This window comes from Myotis lucifugus, unplaced genomic scaffold (assembly GCF_000147115.1).
Source record: "Myotis lucifugus unplaced genomic scaffold, Myoluc2.0 scaffold_182, whole genome shotgun sequence".
In the NCBI taxonomy this organism is placed as follows: Eukaryota; Metazoa; Chordata; class Mammalia; order Chiroptera; family Vespertilionidae; genus Myotis; species Myotis lucifugus.
In genome coordinates, this window is record NW_005871230.1 from 1095027 (window position 1) to 1115373 (window position 20347).

The window sequence follows — 20347 nt, forward strand, 5'->3', positions numbered from 1 at the left end:
GGGTAAACATATCCAGCCTTTGAACGTGGGATATATTTGAATGTGAGTGGCCAGATTATTATGACCACCCCATCAGTACTTTGTTGGGCCACCTTTTGCCTTCAATACTGCGGCGATTCTTCTTGGCATTGACTTCACGAGATGTTGAAAGGTGATGTGAGGAATCTGACACCATGCCTGATGAATAGCACTGTCCAGTTCTGTGAGATTTGATGCTTGTGGAACCAGCTGCCTGATGGCTCTTTTAACTTCGTCCCGCAAATGTTCAATTTGATTGAGATCTGGTGATTGTGGGGGCCACCTAAGCAAGGTAAAGTCTCCCTCATGTTCTTGAAATCACTCCTGCACAATACAAGCACCGTGGCATGGTGCATTGTCTGGTTGGAAGAAGCCATCTCCATTGGGATACGCCATCAACATGATAGGATGAACTTGATCAGCAACAATACTTAGGTATGTTGTGCTATTCAGACGTTGTTCCACATGAATTATACGGCCCAAATCATGCTGGGAAAACATGCCCCAAACCATAACACTGCTCCCACCAGCTTGAAGGGTTGTACTCATGCATGTGGAGTGCATGCTTTCATGCTGTTTCCGTCAAATTCTCACTCTGCCATCTGCATGATACAACTGGAAACGTGATTCATCAGACCACATGACTTTTTTCCAATGCTCGACTGTCCAATCCTTGTGTTCCTGTGGGAATTGGAGGCGTTTTATCTTGGTAACTGTAGACAGCAAAGGTGTTCGAACAGGCCTTTGGCTTCCATATCCCGTACAATGCAGTGTACGGCTAATTTGCCAACAAACGTCAGGTGGTCATAATAATCTGGCCACTCAGTATATATATCCCACATTCAAAGGCTGTTAAATCTTGTTGTTTACCCATATCTTCAGAAAAAAATCCCTTCTACTGTCGTGGTAAACAACCTGCTTCCCTATTTATAATGGTCTGGCCCTCTAGCAACTTCAGCGTGAAATTATAGCTAATTTGCCTACGAACATCAGGTGGTCATAATAATCTGGCCACTCAGTGTGTGTGTGTGTGTGTGTGTGTGTTTGTGTGTGTGTGTATTCTTTTGAAGAGAATAATTGTGGTCATTATTCTTTATATATATATATATTCAAAAGAATAATGACCACAATGCTACTTTTACAGCAAATGTTCAAACAAAATAATTGAGTGATGGCTCCTAACTTGTCATCTTTGAACCATTGTGCTCTGGTCTGTGTAGTAAAGGAAACTTTCCTTTGACCTTCTATTTTGTTCTGTCTTGTACCAGTCAGGCGCCACTTCATGATCACATTTTCTTTTCTAATTACTTAAAATGCAGCTCTTGCACTGTTTAAATCAGGGATATCAGTCATCTGTGTCAATTTCACTAAATTAGCACTAGTCTCAGTCCTCTAATTGTCTACTTCTTTATATGTTTATTTAAGTGATAATTTCAAATGTAATTTTTCTAACCCCAGACTCATATTTTTCCCAAATTGCCTTGTTCTTAAGACTACATTATTTCCTATTCCTCTGTTATGTTGTGCCTGGATATTTCACCATTTTCCTACCCCATCCTCCAGTTTAGCCCAGCTTTTTTCTTACTATACACAAAAACTATTTAGTAACACAAATCACAAAAAATAGCAAATAAAGCAAAAGTAAAATAAAATAATCCCTTATTTTAAATTTTTTTTAGGGTGACTGTGAAATTGTTAAGTGCAAAGTCTTATATGCAATTTCCTTTTACAGTTAGCACAATAAGTATTTGTTGAGAGTTCATCCTCTTTATGTTTTCATCTCTGAACATATAATGATTAATACATATTAAAACAATTTTATAGGTTTCAGGTCAACATAGCAGAATGTTTAACATTTTTAATATTTGAGAGCTTTTGAGATTCTGATGAAAACAATGTGCTCTCTCCTTAGGAAAACAAATGCACATACAGACACAAAAACACACAGGAAATTACACATAGTATTTTTGGTATTCTTTTAGGGCATTCCTGGGTTCTAGGTTAAGTTACTGCCCATTTAGTTTTTTTGTTAATCCTCATCTGAGGATATTTTTCCATTAATTTTTAGAGAGAGTGGAAGGTAGGGGGAGAGACAGAGGGAGAGAAACATCAATGTGAGAGAGACACATTGATTGGCTGCCTCCTACATGCAACCTGGCCAGGGTCAGGGATCGAGCCTGCAACTGAGGTATTTGCTCTTGACTGGAATCAAACCCATGACCCTTCAGTCTGCGGACTGACGCCCTACCCATTGAGCCAAACTGACCAGGGCCCAATGTTTTTTTTAAATAATTTTTTATTTTTCAATTATAATTGACATATAATATTTATTAGTTTTAGGTGTACAACAGTGATTAGACATTTATATAACTTAGAAAGTGATCACCACAATAAGTCTAAGATTCACAGGACACACACTATACATAGTTATGACAATATTATTGACTATATTCCTTATGCCATACTTTACATCCTCATAATTATTTTTATAATTGGTAATTTGCACATCTCAATCCCTTTCCCTTTTTCACCCTTCCAGTCCAACCCTCCTCCATCTGGCCATCAATTGGTTCTCTGTATCTTGAGTTGTTTCTGTTTTATTTGTTAACTTATTTTGTGTTTTAGATTCCACATGTAAGAGAAATCATATTGTATTTGTCATTTTTTGTCTGACTTATTTCATTTAGCATAATGCCCTCTAACATAATCCACCCATGTTGTTGCAAATGGCAAGATTTCATTCCTTTTGTGGCTGAGTAATAGTCCATTGTATATATGTACCTCTTTTTCTTTATCTATTTGTTTATTGTTAAACACTTAGGTTGCTTCCATATCTTGACTATTGTAAATAATGCTGCAATGAACATACTTATGCATGTCCTTTTGATAATTTTTTTAAAGAGAACTTTTTAAATGTTATTTTCTCTCTATATAATAATAATTCTTTATTATTGAAAGTATTACATATGTCCTCTTTTTCCCCCCATTGGCCCCCACCAGCCTACCCCCGCCCCAGGCCTATTGTCTGTGTCCATGGGTTATGCATATACTGATGCATGTCCTTTTAATTAATGTTTTGTGTTTCTTTGAATAAATACCCAGAAATGAAATTGCTGGGTCCTTCTTTATCTCTTGTTATAGCCTTTGTTTTAAAGTCTATTTTGTCTGATATAAGTATTGCTGAAAAAATATATTTTTTCATTTTCATTTTTTATGAAATATCTTTTTTTATCCCTTTACCTTCAGTCTCTGTGTCTTTCTATTTGAAGTGGGTCTCTTATAAGCAGCATTTATATGAGTCTTGTTTTTTTATCCATGCAGCCATCCTATGAGTTGTGATTGGAGCATTTAATTCATTACATTTAAAGTAATTATTGATAGGTATGTAGTTATTGCCATTTTATTATTCATATTTTTGGTCTTTTCTTCTTCTTTTTGATGTCTTTTTAACATTTCTTGTATTACTGGTTTGGTGGTGATGAAGTTCTTTAGCTCTTTCTTGTCTGGAAAGCTCTTTATCTTTCCTTCAATGCTAAATAATAGTCTTGCTGGATAGCAAAATCTTCGTTGCAGGTCCTTTTGGATCACGTTGAATATTTATGCCAATTCTTTCTTATCTGCAAAATTTCTGTTGTGAAATCAGCTGACAGTCTCTGGGAACTCCCTTGTAGGTACTAACTGCTTTTCTTTTGCTTTTAGGATTCTCTCTCTTCAACTTTTGGCATTTTAATTATGTTGTGTCTTGAAACGTCTTTGGAGGTTTGGTACTCTTCACTTCCTGGACCTGTATGTCTATTTTCTTTGTTAGATTAAGAAAGTTTTTAGTCATTGTTTCTTCAAATAGGTTTTCAATTCCTTGCACTTTTTTTTTCTGGTACCCCAATAATGTGAATGTTGGTATGCTTGATGTTGTGCCTGAAACTGTCCTCATTTTTTAAATAATTTTTTCTTTTTTCTGTTCTGATTGAGTGTTTTACCCTACCTTGTCTTCTAAATTGCCAGCTTGATCATCTGCCTCATCTAATTTGCTATTGTTTCTCTCTAATGCATTCTTTATTTCAGTTATTGTATTCTTCATTTTTTACTGGATTTTTTTTATGTTTTCTATCTCTGTTTTTATGCTTTCTATGTCTTTGTTAAAGTTATCACTGAGTTCATTTACTCTTTTAATTTCATTGGGCATCCTTATAACCAGTGTTTTGAACTCTGCATCTGGTAGATTGCTTATCTCAATTTTGATTAGCTCTTTTTCTGGAGTTTTTCCCCTGTTCTTTCTTTTGGGACATGTTTCTTTGTCTCCTCATTTTGGCTGCCTCCCTGTGTTTGTTTCTATGTATTAGGTAGAGCTGCTACATCTCCTGGTCTTGGTAGAGTGGCCTTGTGTAGTAGGTGTCCTGTGGGGCCCCGTGGCTCAGTCTCCCTGGTCACCTTTGCTGGGTGCTCCAGTTGTGCTCATTGTTTGGGCTGTGTGTACCCTCCTGCTGTAGTTGAGCCTTGATTTATGGTGGCACATCAATGGAAGGGCTTGACCTCAAGCTTATTTTCTGTGAGGACCCACTGTGACTATAGCAGAGGGATTGTTGTACAGGGGTTGTTGACCCCAAGGAGCAAGATTCACTTTAGCGGGGCTCTCATGCCTGCTCAGTCTGCCCTTTGGGTGTGTCATTTGTGGAGGTAGTTGGATAATTAATGCTCTGGTATAGTCTGAAGCTGGTCACTAGGTATGTTGGTTCTGGGGCCTGGTGAGAGGGGCTGTGAGGCAGGCCACCCAGTCTGAGCTACACAATGATATGCAGATGGTTGGTTGCCATTTGTGCTGAGCTCAGAGGCATGTAGGAGAGGCTAAGCTGCAAACCAATGCCAGCTGCCACTAGTGCCAGGCTTGGAGCCAATTAGAAAGAGGTATGGGACACATTTAGGCCAGATGATACCTATTTGGGGTTTATTAATCTTTGAGAGATTTTAGGAAAGTCCACAGCTCTATCAGAGACAAACTGTTTGTTTGAAAAAGCCACTGATAGCAGGTTGGGTGAGCCCACAAGTTGGGTGATCAGGGAATCACCAGGATGAAGCCAAAGATATTGGCTAGGTTGATGGAGACTCAGACTTGGTGCCCACCTGTGCCTGAAAGTTGGGTTGGGGGATGCCTCAGCAAAGGATAGAGCTGCCTCTTCACCCTTCATCCTGAAGTCAGACAACTCATTTCTCCATATGTTCCTCTGCTTTTCTAATGCCAGTGGTTTTTATAGGTACCATTTTAGTATTATTTTTGTGGTTTTTATAAATACTACTAGAGGCCCAGCGCATAAAATCATGCGGGTAGGGTCCCTAGGCCTAGCCTGCGATCAGGGTCATCTTCTGCCCATTTGCCAGTCCCCAGGCTGAACACCGCCTCCACTGCCAGGGCGGGTAGGTCGCAGGTGCGCCCTGCAGCTTCCCTCAGCACCGCAAGCCCCAGCAGCAGTGGCAGCAGCAGCAGCAGCAACAGCAACAGCAGCAGCAGCAGCAGCGACAGCGGCGGTGGCGGCTCCTGTGTGAGCGGCCCGGAGTGGGCAGCGCGTTCCATCAGCAGCCAGCCTTGTGCATGCGCATGGAGGCGAAGTCACCGGCGCCGGCTGGCGCCCTCTTTCCCTCCAGCCTGAGCCCCTGAGCAGCCGGGGATGAGCTGGGGACCCCAACAGCCTGACAGCCAGCCAGGTCCTCCCTCCACCCACGCTGGTTCTCCCCATTCACCATCACTGATCCATTGAAGCCTGCACGCCAGTGGGGAGGGACCAAGAGGTCAGGCCAGTCCACCAGCCCCGCCGCCACCCACCTGCTTTCTCGTGGCTCCTCATTCGCCTGTGGGTGGGGGTAGGGGTGTGGGGATGGTGGGGGAGGGGAGGGACCAAGAGGTGGTCAATGCACCTCATGGTGACTAGTCAAGCAGTCATTTTGGCTGTTACGCTTATGGTCCCTGGCCTTTTATTATATAGGATTTTAGTATTATTTTTGTGGGAGCGTTAAAGAATGATGATAGGAAGCATATAAGAACACTATAGAGAGGGAGAAAGGCATGAAAGAAAGAAATAACAGGGTGAAAAATGAGAGAAGCAAGAGGAATAGCTGGTAAGAGATAAAGAAAATAGACGATGTCACAAGTGGGCATGAAATTTTGTTGATTCTTTAGGATCAAAACAGTTCAGAATTCAGGCTGATGTTCAGACTGAGCTTTAGACTGAAGAGGAGACTATGGTATGAAGCAAAGTAATGGTACCCTCCACTCCCTGGCCATTATGAACCTAGAAAGAACAATTCCTTATAGATGTCACACGTGATTAGTTTTTGTTCTGGTATCATTGGATCCTAAGCTGAATATTACTATAGAAAAACTAGGAAATAAGGAAAAAATATCAAGTCTGGGGAGATGATGACTCAACATAGTGCAATAGTAAAATGTGGGAATTGAGAGAGATAAGCAGAGGTGTCTATCACCCAAGAAATTTAAGTACTCCTTGCATTCAACTGTTTTTGGGTCTAATTAGAGTTAAAAAGAGGTTTCAGATGTAATAATCATAGGCCCAGTTTTATTTTCTTATAGTAATGATAATAATTGTTGAAGCTTATTGAGAATTTATAAGCCAGAAGCAAGGGGTTGAATCCCTCAAAAGGATTATTTCATTGAATCCTCACTACAAGTCCAGAAGGCAAGATCAATTATTTTTCCCATTGAATGAATGCAAAAATAGGGGTGAACAGGTCAAATAGCTTGCCCAAGGTCACAGCCAAGAGATTGCATGCATGGGATCCACATGATCTGACATCAGATTTAGCTTTCTTAACCACATCTTTAAAGTAAAGAGGACACCTGAGACAGTTATTGTAACAGGGTTGCCAGTGGTATACGGAAGACAGATATGCCTAGCCTAAGTACCCTCTACCCAAGGAGATGTTTGGTGATATAGTTGATTTCCTCTCAAAATTTGAACAGCTGTGAGGTGTTTATACTACTGAGCCCAGTGTCAGTATACATAAATAATACTAACTTGATCCCCTTTGATTTTATTTTTGGATGTCATGGCTTTGTTGTTTCTTTATTTCAGCTAAGCCTCTACTGCATGTTCCCTGAGCAGCAGAACGATCCATTTCAGGACCATATTTTATGTGAGGCTGACACCAGCTGCTCCATGGAGACCTTTAGCCTTCTGCCAGAGTGTAATTGGCACCCAGGAGCAGGTAGTCTCCAAAGCACCAAAAAGTAAATGTGTTTCTCAATAAGTCTTTATCTCAGCATGAAAAAAGCAATAAATTGTGAAGAGTCTGAACAGCTTATTCTCTAAAAACACACACAAAAATTTGTTATGCTAAGACATAGCTTTTTGCCAAAAATAATACAACAGTGCTTTTTTTAAACAACCTCTATGTAACTTGTTCTTAAATGTTGATTATTTAAAACTCTTTAATATTTAGTGCTGGGTAATTTAAAATACTTAATAAACATTCATTCATTTATTAGACATTTTAAAGTGCTTACTATATGTCAGACTATTCTAGGAACACAGCAGTAAACAAAGATTGACATAATTTTTCACCTTCATGGAGCTTACATCATAGATATAAACATGCTTGCAAAAAATGGAAAAGGGGAGGAGGAATGGATCCATAATTTACTTTTTAAAGTTTCCAAATATTCCCCTGAATTAGAAAATTATACTTTTGATGTCCATTGATTGAGGGAAAATATGACAATAATATCTATAGATTCAGAATTGCTTTATTTATACTTTACAGTCACAATTGCATGTTTATGCATTAGAAATAGTCATAAATATATGTAAGATATACTGATTTTGTTACAAGAAATTATTGGCTTCTACATAGCTTGGTGTATCTCTTGTAAATACACAGTTCTCCATGGGTCCAAGAACCACAAGCTGGGATAATAAATTAAATGATATCTAAAAATTCTTTCTAGGTCTGAGAGTGGAGTGCTATCTTAGTTAAAATTGCTATATGCTCCCTCAAAGATGTTGTCAAAAAATCAGGCTATCTCTTCTTTGACTCATCTGTTCTATATTAGAATATTTTTAGATAAATCAGACCATTTCCATCCATCTTAAAATTGTCAAGTTGTGATGTTGCTCTTAAAATTTATTTTGTCTTTGTTTTATATTAGATAATTCTTTTCAAAATGGTCTCATAAAGAATTTCCTTCTTTCTAACTTAAAAGTAATGCAATTAAAGCCCATTTACCCTTGTAAACAGGAAGCATTAGACCTTACTATGCCTAATAAAAATATATTATTATGTTCAGTGTAAGTCTGATTGAGTTTATATTAAAAAACTTTAAAATAGCAAAAATGTCTAACCGTATCCTTGTCATTTTTATTGCATTTATCAGATTTGTAAGAAAAGCATAGCAATGTTCAGAAAATTTCTTGAAAAGTCAAAAATAAAGTAGCTAGAGTGAATCACCTTGCTTTGCATATAATATCTGATAAGTTAGTAAGCCTTCCTTAATTTTTCCAGATGAATTATTTCCATAGTGTTTCAGTGTGATGATTAATCTTCAACCTCATATCTCAATAAATCATAATTGAATAGCTCTCACTAAGATTTAATCTCTTGTAGCAGAAAAACATGGACATTATCTTGTGCTTTATTGGGTGCAGAAAAGTTTTCACTTAAAATATTGTCATCTTTTTGAGAATCACCTTTATAGAAGAAATCTGAGATAAATTTTATAATTATTTGGAATGGAAATATGTTTCTGCAAAACTGTATTTTACCAACCTGGCCTTTTGGATGGACTTGAGGTAATCTGCAACTAGATATTTTGATCAAATTTGATTACATACAATATAATTAAAAACTAGAGAGCAGTAGTAGTTTTTATGTAAACTCCAACTATAATATGAGCCCTAAGATTTTACCTTCATTTTATCATTGGTTTCAATTCCTTGTCTTAGCAATGAGAGGAAGGGGAAAAAATGAGATGGGGGGGGGGGGCACTTATTTAACCAAATTGTGTAACCAAATCTGAAGAAATTAGTTCTAACAAGAAGTAAGGGCAAATCCAAAGTCATTAATTGAACAGATTTGCTGGGTGCAGAGCTGTGTGACTTTGGATGATTTATTTAGCCTCTCTAGTCCTGTTTCTTCATATGTAAAATGAAGTTGGTGATCAATATCTATCTCACAGTTTTATTAAAATTATTTTGATGTTATAAAGAATTAAAAAAGTGTCTAGCACTACCAGAGTAGTATATGAAATCTATATCAAAAATAATAAAAATACATAAATAAAAGTTTGATAAAGATTAGTTATTGTGGACTCTAAGGTCACTATAGGTTTTTGAATAAGAATGTGATATGATAACATTTGGGGACACTACAAAAAATACCAACTTTATCTTTCTTAGTTTTGATGCCAAAGGCAAATTATATGTTTTACTTTTATTTTCATATTTCAACTAATAACATCATTGTTCTGTGTCTCTTTTGTAACTTAGACAATGATATTAGAACTACAAAGGTGACTTTGCAGCAAATAACATGATACCTTTACTTCATGTGGTAAGTTTTTGTATTGCTCAGTTTGTTGACCTCCAAAATGAATCTACCTGTTAAGAAAGGCTCCTGGTGGCTGACTGGGATCATATATAAAAATAGAGCTTAGCAGCCATTGCTAAACAGGGCCCTCTCCTGGAGGCTGTGCTTCAGGGAGAAGCCTGCACGGAATTGCCTGCCTACACTATTCCTGCCATCTGAAGCAACCCTTATAAAGGAGTTCCTGGAATCTTATTTCAACCAATAGGACTGAGACATTCCCTGTCCAATAGGAGCCACACAGCTATTTTCTTAGTAGCATCTTTACGGACCTATCAGAACAGCTTTACTCTAACCAATCAGGACAGTGACTTTTGGACCAAATTGTTTGGAGTTGGATTCCTTGTTTCCTAAGAATAGACAAATCAGGGGCCAGGGGCAGGGACTTCTCTCTGTCAGCTCCACTTTGGCTCTGAGAGCTTTCCGTTTCTATTGAAGACTTTTTACCTGGCTAGAGCTGTACCACTGGAGCTGGAGCTGTAACACCAAACTGCAACATTGGGGCACTCTTCCCTGGGGCCACCTCCAGCCATGCTGTTCCACAGCCATAATTTAGCATGTCATAATGGAGCTGTGTTACAACTGAGCTGTTCCACAGCTGAACTCTCTGCACTGAATAAAGTTTCTCCTCTCATTGTACCCCATACTGGGAACTCCTGTTGGCATTACATTGCTGGTGACAACTTTAGATTGACAAGTTCAAAGCAGTACTTAATTTTCAGATGCAAAATAACACAATACAAAATAGATTTTTTCTAAACCTATTCAACTGGAAAGAGCATCTAGATTAAAGGTCAGCATCAAATTAGTTTCCATATGTTGACATCATGTTGTCAGCTATCTTCTCTGGAAGGAATGTCCATATTTTTATTTTTCAACTATATTATACTTACTATAATTATTGTTCTTGGAAAGAGCAAGATACACCAATCACATGGATCACCCTTTAAATACATTTTAAAATTTCTTTTAGATATTACAATGTTTTTCCTCAGATAATCTGGATCAAAGGAGGTAAAGATGGATAGCTGCCCATAACTAGAGATTATTTCATTTAGAAGGAGCTCAGTTTTTAGAAAAAAAAAGTCTCCTTAATTGGACCTTAATTAAAAATATTCCCCATATAAAATGATGTAAAGATTGCACATGCCCACCTGATGCCTCTTCCTACTTTCATTTCTTGCTTATGTTGTCTTGTTCTGAGGTCTGTGAACAGGGGCCTGAAATTGTTGAGGGGTGCTAGGAATGTCTGCTCTCTGACAGTTAGCAATGCAGTAGCATGGGCTGTTTACAGTTGTCAGCTGTGGTTATTTCAATTTGTTCTTCCATGACAATCTCTAAAAGTGCCTCCTCATTCAGTCCTGAGGATGGCTCATCCAAGGACTCTAGTGTGCCATTGGCATCAGCCCTGTGGCCCTGGCTCTGGTTCTGAAGGGTGCTTCAGGCAGAATAAAATAATTTCATCGGGCTCTTTGATCTGATCTCATTTGGTCAGCTGGGAAAGTGAGCTCGCTCTCTCCACTCTTCTCCAGCTCCAGATTGGCTGCTGGCCCTCTAATGAGGTCTATGTCTCTGATACCATGGGGTTCTAGCTCTCCTCAGCTGTTTACACTGGCATTAGCCCCAGCCTGTGTGCTGATTTATCTCAGCTGGCACTGGTCCGTTCCTCTGGCTTTTGTTCTTTGCAATGCTGCTGAGATTTCCCCTGACACCTTGTGAACTCCCAAATGCCCTGGAAAGCCTGAGATGTAATCACATTTCAACTGCTGCCCCCAAATGAGGTACCAATTAATCTGAGAGGAAAAGGGAGTAGGCTTCGAGATACAAAGGTGAAGCCAGCAGTTCCTGATCTCTGAGTCATGTTTGCAGGAAGAAAATCACACACACTCTGAAGTTTGATTCTAAGTTATAGTTTGGAGGGGTGAGGAGATTTGTTTTAGTACGTGTGTTTAGAGTTAGTGCGAGCTTTCATCTTTACGTTATAAAGAATTGCTTGGAACTGCTTATGAAAGAGTTGCTGAAAGCCTCCCATAAATATACTAAAACAGAAAAAAAATTAGTTAAGCACCATGTATGAAAGAATATCCTTTTCCCAGTTCTTTCCAGAAAATAAACTCTCTTTTTTTTCCACCTCAGTAGGAAATCTTATTGTAATGCAAATTCATTTGTCAGAGACAAAAATATATGCCACAGTGCTTCAATATGGGGTGATGTATGCCATATGGTCTTCATGGTATAAAACTTCTGGACACTCACAGGCCTCCATATTGTGGCTACACAAAGGAACAGGTTACCTGAGCGAATTAGAGATGAAGATCTGCCAGTGATTGAATTTGGAAATGAAGATCCTAAAAGAGAGAAAGAAGTTTACATTTCCTTGTTTCCAGGGCTGACCAGCAGACCCTGAGCGATGGATGAATGGATTACTCCAACACAACATTTGCTGTAAAAGAGGCTAAGGGACTGCCTGGCTATAGCAACCAGATAGCCCAGATTGCCTGTTTCATTAGGCTTTTGTTGCAGTTTTTATCTTTAGATACAATCAGGAGGGTGAGTAATCTTGGGCGGACACATGTGTTTGCATTGTCCTCAAGGCAAGGGCACCCAAAGATTAGGCATAAGGATTCCAGTAAACACCCGGGGGTCTGCTCGTGCACAGACTTGTTTGGAAAGGTCAAGGTGCTGGTGCTTCCAGCGTTCAGAAAGTCCCACTTCGGGTGTCCATTTATGCCGGGGTTCATGTCCCAGCATCAAGAAGGGTTCAGGAATCTGGAAAAGGGGCTGCACTTAGATGACATAGGAATCCAGAGACTAATAAAGAGTCCAGAGATGAGTTATAATTTTGAAAGGCATTGGGGGTCATAGGACCTTCAGCTAAAGGAACTGAAGACTACCTCTTTGTCTAGGACCCTTGCTTTTATTAACACAATTTGTCCTAAGGCAAGGTGGAGATAATACAGTTCAAAGGGTAAGGTTTCAAAGGGTACAGAAGCATTGTCAGTTTGGGGAATAGCCTACAGCTGTTCAGGTGTTTGGCCAGTAGGAGGCAATAACATGTAGATTAAGATGCCCTTTAACTGTCTGGCAGCCACAATCAGTTTCCTCTTTAGGTTTGGGGAAATGCCTTTAGCCATTCCCAACAGGTGACTACATGTGTGACTCAACCCTGTTGAGTCCCCAAGTCTCATCAATCTTTTGATGAAACTCTTGAAATTATGACATGCTGGAATTGATCTATGGCACAAGGAATAATTAGGGGTGTGCCTTTGATACTCCACTAAGTCTCCCCTAAGTCAGAATTCTGATAAACACTTCCCTTTTCTGGGAATATCTTCCTTACAAACTTTCCAGCCAAGTCTTGTGTGCTCCCCAACAACTTGTTTTCTGGCTTTTCTTAGTAAGGCTGATTTGCCGGGATTGATCAGCAGACCCTGAGTGATGAATGAATGGATTACTCTGACACACGTTTATGTGAAATAGAGGGCTAAGGGGCTGCTTGGCTATAGAGACCAAACAGCCCCATTCCACCAGCCTCCTAAGACTTTTATTGTAACAACAGCTTGAACTAAAATGAACTATTAGACACTATCAGCAGGGTAAGCATCCTCGAGAAGACACATATGTCTGTAGTGTCCTTTAAGTGAGGATATTTTGAAGTCTAAATATAAAGATTCCACTGGGGGCTCAGACTTGTTTGTAAAAGTCAAGGCAGGATCTGCTGACCTTTTGGAGAATCCTCCTTACAGACTTTCTAACCAAGTCCCGTGTTTCCCCACACTTATTGTGTGGTATTTTTCTCTAAATTTGGGAACCAGGTAAGATTGCCCATTTTGTCCACTACCATTGAACATAGTGCTGGACATCTTACACAAGGCAAATAACTCAAGAGAGAAGACAACTGGAGGCTTTCAACAAGAACTGAAAAGAAAAAAGTAAAATTGTATCTATGTGAAAATATTATGACTATATATTTGCAAATCCTAAAAGAAAAAATGAAAGCTAAAATAGTAGAGAATTTAGTATAATAGGTTATTAAGTTAAATACAAAAGTTAGTAGGCATAATATATATAAAAATCAATCTAAAATGGGGATCTCATTTTATGACATTCAAATAAATTAAATTCATTTACATAAACTCTACAAAAAATGTTCAAAACTTAGATGAGAAAAAATGAAAAAAGTTTCTGAGGACAAAATTACAGTTGAACAAATACAAAGACATACCCTATTCTTGGACAGGAAGACACTGTAATAAACATATTAGGTAGCTTTAAGTTGCTTATTAAGTTTAACATGATTCCAGTTTTTTACATATTCAGGTGGTTTTTCTTTCTGTAGTTAGATGAGTTGATAATAAAGTCTATTTGGAAGGAACACAAATAAGAATAGTCAAATACTAAATAGTCAAAATACTAAAAAGGAAGAAAAAGTGTGTATTTACTGCAGGGGTACAACTAGCCATTTTCAAAATTAAATATATAGAATAAAGACTATATAATTAGGGCAGTTTGTTAATGGTACATGAATAAACAGACTGACTATGGAATAAAGTAGAAAATTCAGCAATGACCCAATTGAATAATGGAAATTTAGTATACTATAAAGGTCAGTCATATCTCAATCAATAGAAAAAAAATTTTTCATAACTAGTGTTGGATAGGAAAAAGAACATTAGAACTACTCCTTACACATTACACAAAGTGAAAATCTGAAGGATCTGAGATTAAATGTAAAAAGTACAGTCATATATTTCTGAAAGAACACATGGGCGAATTTCTTTATATCCTGGGAATGGGAAGACTTTCCCTAACTCTTATTCAAAATCCAGAAGCAATAAAGAGAAATGTTAAAAATATTGATTGCATTAAAATTTGCATGGCAACTGCCCAGTGGTGTGGCTCAGTGGTTGAGTGTTGACCTATGAACCAGGAAGTCACAGTTCAATTCCTGGTCAGGGCACATGCCCAGGTTGCAGGCTTGATCTCCAGTAGGGGCATGCAGGAGGCATCTGATCCATGATTCTCTCTTATCATTGATTTTTTTTATCTCTCCCTCTCCCCTCCTCTCTGAAGTTAATAAAAATATATTTTTAAAAATTTGCACGGCAAAATGAACCATAAGTATACAAATAACAACCTGGGAACAGTATTTGTAACTTGTGTTAAAAACAAGGTTTAATATTCCTAATATATAAAGGGCATCTGAAAATCAAGGGAGGTAGAAAGGTAGAAAAATTAGTTAAAACACAAACAGATGAAAAACCGCAAATGTTTTTAAATTATGTAAAAACACTCCCATGATAGGGGAAATGCAAAATAAAGCAACACAGAAATGCTTTCTCTCCTACCTGATTTTCAAACACTAAATTTTGACAACTTTCTTTTCGCAAGGCTAGTACAAACACAAAATGGCATAATCCCTATGGAGGGAAATTTGTCCATGCTTAGCAAAATTACATACTTGTTACTTCTGGGTCCTGCAAAAATCCTACTTCTAAGAATCTATCCCTATAAGATATTGGCAAAACAAAATAAATTTATGCACAAGACTGGTAATTGTAGCACCTTTTATAATAACAAAAGATTGTGAAGACACTGCGGATGTTCTATGGTAGAATGAACTGTGATCTATCAGCACACTGTAGTCATACATTGTAATAAGGTAGATTATCTTATGCGTTATAAAACAACACCATATAGCTGAGTTTATATCATATACAGTCTTATAATTTTTTACTTAACATTATAACAGTTTTTCTACACTGATAATCACAATGTAAACCATAATTTGTTTATTATTTGGCTTTCAACATGTTTCCTTTTGCTTAACTCATTAAATATTTGCCATTTTAGATATCATGGCATTAAACATCTGTGTGCTTAAACTTTGTCCACACATCAGTGTATTTCCTTGATTTCTAGAAGTCAAATTGTCTACGTCTTTTTAAGATCTTTAAAATATATGACCACATTGACTTTTAGAATTTTATACCTATTGCATACTACATAATAGGCTTTCAGAGTACTGTGTACTGATCTCATATTTTCCCTAAGATTGAGTGGTATCACTAAAAAAAATTCTGGTAACCTAATAGTTATAATAGTATTTGTGTGTGTGTGTGTGCATTGTATGTTCACAGTTATTTTTCAATTTATTTATGGAGATTTTGATGTTTGTTATGACAATTTCTGTGGGATCTTTACATGGAAATGATATTTCAACCCTGATATTTTCTGTGAATATTTTCTTCTACTTTGTTGTTTGCCTTGTTTTGGTCAGTCTAATTGTGGTTATATATATTATATCTTATATTGTAATTTTTATTGCTTTTAATGTTAATTATTCTTACATATGCAGAAATCAAATTACATTAAAATATTCATTTTTATTGAATACAATTTTGGAGGTAACTCTATAATCCATATAGAGATTATTTCAGTGTATGATAAAAGCCTAAATTGATCACATATTGATTTCCTCTCTCTAGCTCTTTAATTCTTTGGCTGAGCAAGTCATCTTTGCCACCTTGGTTTGCGATGTATAAATTTTGTTAGTTTTAAAACATTAAATCAAGCTATTCTGTTTTATTAATCTGTTTATTTTTGAGCCATTATGACTTTAAATTATAGTAGTGTTAAAATATGTGTATACTGTCCAATGATATTATTAGTTGGAGGAACTAAGTCAGCAGTTGTATATCTTAGAAAGCTCTAGGAATGGAACAAAACCCACTCCTCAAGTCTCAGTTGCTCTAAATATACAATACGCTCTTTGAAGGAAGTCACTAGAATTTATATGTTTGAACTTTATCCATAGGGTTCAAGAAAATACTGTCTACACAGTGCAAGCTCAAATAGTATTTTCTATTTTTAAATTTTATCATTAGTGTTGAAATAATTACAGATGTCTCCCTTTTCCTCCCATTGACCCCCTCCACCCCACACCACCCCTCACCCAGGCCTTCACCACACTTTTGTCTGCCATGGGTTATACATATATGCATATAAGTTCTTTGATTAATTCCCCCACTCTCCCTGCCTTCCCTCTGAGATTGATCAGTCTGTTCCATGCTTCTATGTCTCTCTAGGATGTGGAGAAAAGGGAACCCTAGTACACTGCTGGTGGGAATGTGGAATGGTGTGGCCACTGTGGTAAAGAGTATGGAGGTTCCTCAAAAAATTAACAATGGAAGTCCCATTTGACCCAGTGATCCCGCTTCTAGGAATATATTCTAAGAAACCTGAAACATCAATCAGAAAGCATATATAAACTCCTATGTTCATAGCAGCGTAAGTTGCAATAGCTAAGATTTGGAAACAGCCCAAGTGCCCATCAGTAGATGGATGGATAAAAAAGCTGTGGTACATTTACACCATGTAATACTATGCTTCTGTAAAAAAGAAGGATCTCTTACCCTTTGAGACAACATGGAGGGGCTTGGAGAGTATTATGCTAAGTGAAATAAGCCAGTCAGAGACAGACAAGTATCACATGATCTCACTCATGTGGGATTTAATGAACAAAATAAACTGATAATCAAATAATATTTTCTATTGTCCGCCTGGTCAAAAGTCATGAGGAGACTTGGTTTCAGCAGCCACTTCCAGAAAGACTATCAAAATTCTGCTTTGAAAGCTTGTCAAGGTAAATGAAGAGTGAACACATCCATATACCAAGGTCTGCTGACTTTTTGTTCATCTTGTCACACTTCTCTAAGATCTCTGGGAAAGGCAACTGCTGTCTTCTCTGCTCAGCTTTTAAGTACAAAACCTGATGAGATATTCCTTTTACTTGTGTGAATGTGGGATGGGTTATGAATATCTCCCTATGAGATATGGATAAAATATGACAGGAAACATTATAATGCAGCATAATTAGATTGTCAAAGACCTATTTGGTGCATTTTAAAGGCTTACCTGTGAAATCACAAGTAGAGCCCTCTTTAAACTTCTCATACATACTTTAGAAACAATGATAACACTCAAATGATTATTAATTAGAAAAGACCATGAAAAGACATCTAATCCAACTCCCCTATTTTATAGATATGAGAGAACCAAAGAAGCTAAAGAAGCTAGGATCTGTTTTTATGGTTGCACAGTTAATTAATTAGTAGAGAAATCTCTTAACTCCTCTTTCAGTCCTCTGTTTATCACTCCCTGACTCCATTAATTAAAGTGACATTTTAGCCCTCCCAGAACCTCTGATACTTTTCTTCCTATATAATATATAGGTGGAGAATTCATGTTCAAAAAATTCCAAGTGAATTGTAAAGGGCCTCTAAGAATTTTCCCATCTTTATTCTTTCTCCAATCTTAATAAACTGGGGCATACAGAATCATCAATTCACTGAAATTGAATAGTTCTTCCTTTTCTATTCTGCTTTGAGAGCAGGATCTCCTATAATCTAGCTCTAAGTTCAAGCATGTGATATGTATTCTGAGGTCACTTTTAAGACTGAAGTCCAAAAGAAACTGAAGGTGCTGAACCATCTCAGAATTATAATTTTCAATACAAAATGTTAACAGAGCTCTGACCTCACTCCCAATGCTGTGAATCATATGTACTTTCATTCATTATCTAAAACGTTTATAATTTAAAAAAATTTTTACCCCTCACGATGAAAAGAAACAATTGTTTAATTTAAAAAGTAAAATGCAAATATGAGTCAAGAGAAATTTATGTGATTTTGAAATGAGAAGGGGAAGTATTAGAAATCATATTTTTCCTTATTTATTCTCATGAGTAATCACTTCTTCAAGAAACTGAAATACTAACTCAGAAAGCAAAGAGCTAAAGGCATGTCTAATTCCTGTACCACAAATGTCCTTTAATATTAATTAATAGCAACATTATTGAATAGACAACAGGCTTTATAATACTTAGCTGTGCATGTCCAACCTCCTATTATCATTAAATCATATATTAGATTTTCCTTTGACTCCAATTTGTGCTAAATTTCTAGGTGAAGTTTTGATTTTTGTGTTTGTTATAAAGAAATTCAATGAATTAAATGTTCAATGGATTAATGGGGGAGCTTAGGCCTCTGAAGTTCTCTTCTTTATTTCTTTAGTATTTGTAAGATACCAAAGGAGGTTCTAAAGACATGGCTTATTATCAGGATATTTTCCTTGATTTCGAGCATACCAGAGAAAGAATTATTGATGTGGCAACATCAAAGCTAAAACAAATAGGACTTACTGTTCTGGCTAAAGATGATATATTTAGTTTTGCTCTTTACAAAAGGAAGGATTTTACTGTTGTTTAATGGGTTGTATAAATGCTGTCTTTTGTGCTTTGAGTCAGTTATTGCATCTGCATTTTATGAAAACCTCATATTTCGGGCTTAGCAGATGGACTTATTTGAATTAGTCGTGCTGAAAATGGTCTTTCCAAATTATGTTTTATAAAAGGCTAAAATAGTAGATTTGCCTCAAGACATTCTGGAACAATGATTAGGCTCAAAGACCCTCAGGATGAAGAAATAGCTGTGGCAAAGAACATCCAGAGCTCTTTCCGGTGGGAGGGGCAGAATCCTTCGAGGAAAGGTATGGTGCTTACCTCAGAGCAGGTCCACGAAAGAAGCCCTTGTCCTTCTGACTGACTGACCCAGATTCCTCAGCTGCAAAGCAAATAGCCTATAAAACTTGCTTTTAATTTTCAAATGAAATGCATTTGAGTCACCATCCCAATTACTTCAAAAACAGAAAGGAGGTTCATGTCATTGACGACGCATAGTGCACATTTGCTGCAGAATGTCATCGGATGGGTCAATTTCTTCAAAAGAGAAACAGTGTTTTGTTTTGTTTTCTTTTTCTTGATGAACATAAATGGAAAAATCTCCAATAAAATACCAGGAAATGGATTCAACAGAAGATTAAAAGAATCATACACCATAACTAAGTGAAATTTATCCCTGGGACGCAAAGATAGTTAGTTCAACAGAGAAATAGTTTTAAAGAAGAAAAAAAGGCCCTCAGATATTTTTAGGCCTCTAAAAACTCTGTGGAAAGTAGTCACAGTGACCTTAGGATTTTGGTAACAATTTGCTTTTAAAAATAGATGTCAACACTTCCTAGTTGCCTTCCACTTTTTAATTGGAGGAATACATTTTTTTTTGTTCTAGTGCACAATTTCTGTGAGCATAGATTTGAAAGACCCATGAAATCTTTGAGAGGTTGTTGGATGGATGTGATGAGAGCGGCAAGAAAAACTGAATGGGAAAAAAATGAATAGTTTTTAATACATGTCAAAATCTGACTTAAAAAACAGTCAAGGAAAAAAAAAGGATTGGTCATTTTTAGTAAACTAATTTTTTTCTCCCTCCCTATTCTGGGCAAGATAAGTAATAGGAACATGAGATAATATGACTTTTTTCTTTCTCTCTCTTCCTCTTCCCTACCTACCTACCTCCTCCTTCCCTTCCTCCCTTCCTCCCTCCCTCCCTCCCTTCCTTCCTACCTCCTTCCTTCCTTCCTTCCTTCCTTCCTTCCTTCCTTCCTTCCTTCCTTCCCTCCTTCCTTCCCTTCTTCCTTTCTTCCACCTTTTATTTCATAACAAACCGAGGAAAGGACATCATCAAGAAAGGGCATATAGATGGACCTATAAAAATCAAATTGACTCACATTTTTTCCTTGGTATTAAGAAACAGGTGATAACTGGAGACCCCTCAAAAATCTAAGGATGAGATTTTGTGGCTGTGAATTCCCAATAAATTGGAAAGCCACATACAAAAGAATG